The sequence below is a fragment of the Pygoscelis adeliae genome, unplaced genomic scaffold (assembly GCF_000699105.1).
Source record: "Pygoscelis adeliae isolate BGI_AS28 unplaced genomic scaffold, ASM69910v1 Scaffold11, whole genome shotgun sequence".
Lineage (NCBI taxonomy): Eukaryota > Metazoa > Chordata > Aves > Sphenisciformes > Spheniscidae > Pygoscelis > Pygoscelis adeliae.
Window position 1 is genome coordinate 812525 of NW_008824059.1, and position 3074 is coordinate 815598.

A 3074-nucleotide genomic window follows, 5' to 3' on the forward strand; every position below is an offset into this window, starting at 1 on the left:
TTCAAACCCAAGGCAGACTTCTTTCCTCCTTGTCTTACTCCAGACCTCTGACAGCTGAGTTGACGAATGTCAACTGAGAGTGTAGGAACAGCAATCTTGGAAATCAGTCCTTAAAGCTGCCTCTTCAAGATGAGCTTGCGGAAATTTTTCTTAAGACCAGGAAATTAATTCAGATTGCTGCAAAACTGCAGAAATCCTTCACTAGTCCAAAACAGCAACAGGCAGTAATGGTCATGATATCCACTATAGATGTGCCCAGCAAATTCTTCATGTGGATGTTGTATCTGAGGAATGATGGAGGCTTGGACAGTTTTGCACTCCACATGTCGGCCCCTGTCAGTGCCATCTTTCCCCATTTTGTGTATTAGGTGAGAGATACATCCAATGCCCTGAATGTCTTCTGTATCAATCATTTTGGTCTCATAGCAAACATCGCTTATCCAATCTGAACAACTGAGCTAAATTTTATGTGATGACATCTCTGCAGAAGGATGTGCATTACCCTGTGATATTGACTTTCCTTGGCACCATGGTAAGGAAACCCAAAGTGTTTCTTACTGCTTCCCATGGCAGATCAGGGTCAGAAAGCTCCAGTGATGTTTGGACTTCATGGACAGAAGTGAAGTTTTGCACAAGAACTCAGATAATTGGAGATGGACCCAGGTTATTTGCCAAGGAAAATCGGGACTTTTGGTTCAGTTCTGGGTTCTTCTAAAGAAAGAAAATCATTATTCTAGTCATGTGCATCAGGTTTAGTATGAATGAAAAAACTCCAGTTCAAGCCTCTTTTTTCATCAGCTTTACAGTATAATCCACTGACAGGTGTCTTGGAAAATAAACAGCAGAATGATGAAAGCTAATATTCAGCATGACTAGAGCCTTCTGGTGGGTAGATGCTGTGACATGAGTGCTTATATTCACTTTTACTCCATGAGTGAAAGGAAATGCTACACTGCAGTGGTTGCAGAACAATTCCATGCTTCATTACGTCTCAAGAGACAGAAATTATTTTGTGCTTTTTTTTATTAGCTGTCATTGTTTTTCTGTAAGGTCCTGAACTTTGCTTTCCACTGCATAAAGAACCTCCACCTTAAGTTTTTTCTGAAGTTGTCTCTTAGTAGCTTCATCTAATTACCCCTGGTTCCTGTACTGTAGACACAGAAGTCAATTCTTGTCCATCTCCTCTAGGTAGTAGCTCTGGCTTTCAGAGCCATCTACTGCAGTTGACCCTTTTACAGCCTGGTAGGTCCCAGGCTACTCAGATGTTACGGGTATGGAAGCCTTTCTGCATCTTTCATCTTCTCTGTCGCTCTTTGAACTTCTTCCAGTTCTGCTATAATCTTTCTGACTTACAGGATTGCACGTTTTGGCATAAATACAGGAGCTCTCTCCCGTGCCACAATAGCCAGCTCAGAGCTCACCATTTTACATGTGAAGTTAGGATCATTTTTCCTCAAGCAGATGACTGTACAATTATTTACACAGAATTTCAGCAGCCGTTTTCACTGAGCAATTATGAAGCCCATCTGTAATTCTCCCTATTCAGCCCTTGTTCATTACCTTAAACAAACCAATATCTCCTAAAAAACCAACATCAGCAGCAAATTTCACGTCAGTATTCAACTGTTTTTCCAGGTTGTATAAACTATGTTTGTGAAAACTGGGATGGATGAGGGACGAAACCCAGATTTCATAAAACTTACGGGGAAATGAGGACTTGGCACCTAGAGACGGGGCTGCCTGGGAAAAAGTAGAATCGTTTGTCACCCATGTCCAACTGCCAGTAAAGCCCTACAAAGTCAAAAGAAGGTAGAATTCGTAGCTGGTATAATAATGTGCAGGTTCGGTGATATTAGGGACAAACGTGATCCTGGGCCAGATTTGAACCTTTTGCAAAAGACAGCGGGGTCCCTCTCCCCTTTCCATTCCCCCAGCCTCTATCTGCGCTGGTGTGACAGCCTTTGTTTGGCAGTATGTGATAACTGTTACTTCACATTCAAAAACTTAATTTGATATATTTCATGTGTGTAAAAGTGGAACATTTCATTAAAATCAATCTCTGGTACAAAGAGTTTGAAACAAACAGTCAGTGGTATTTTGCAGGAATCAATTACTCCCCTTTGTCAATGAGGACAGAGTGGGGAGCGGTGGGTTTGGTCTGTGACGGTGACAGTTCACTGTCAGGATTATGAAAACCCCTCCAGCTGGCTTCTGTCATGAAACAAGTTGTCAGTGGAGGTTTTAGTGACATGGGAAGCTCAAAAAGTGGAGCTGATTGAAAACTGGGAGGTTTTCCCAGGGGAAATTTCTAAGTGAGACAAAATTGTCAAATGCTCTGCATTTAAGTTTCCAAGCAACAGCTGGAAACCAAACCAGCATTTTCCTTTTGGAATAGGATGTTTTTTAGCTCTGTTTTCAAATGGAAAAGTTCAGGCTTTGCATTGCCTCCTCCATGTTTCCCTCAGTGAGAAAGCCACAGAAACAACAGATGATCAGGGAAAGCAACTTGAAGAAATAACAACTTTTTCACTCATAAGAAGAGATGTTCCCCATAACTCCTCAGACTTTTGGCACTTTTGAGAGCCTGTTACTTTCTCTCTGCAAGAAGTACTTTCTTCACATTGTCACAGTCACAAAAAGTAGAGGCAAGTACTCTCATTTTCCAGTTGAAAAAAGCAAAATTGAAGATTTAGGGAAAAAATGAAAATCCATTAAATATTTTGCTTGGCTTCTCCCCACCAGCATTTGCAAATTAAAATACAGAGAATGGAAATTTTCATTAGTCACAGTTTCTGGAGAAATTGTTTTTAACAAATCCCCCAAACCTGAACAACAACAACAATAAAACCCCAGAAGTCATTTTGCAGAAATGAAATCTAGTCTGTACAAAGAGCTGGGTCTGTAAAACCAGAGGAAAGCCCAGCAGAGCGTGACTTTGGAAAAAAAAAAGAATTCTGCTGATTAGTTGCTGCTGTTGTCAAACCCTAGGAAGAGCTGGCACTCCACATTGCAACCCCAATGCCAGGGAGTGAGTCTAGGCTGGATCAGCTGTGTTTGTTGGGTCAATTAACCAG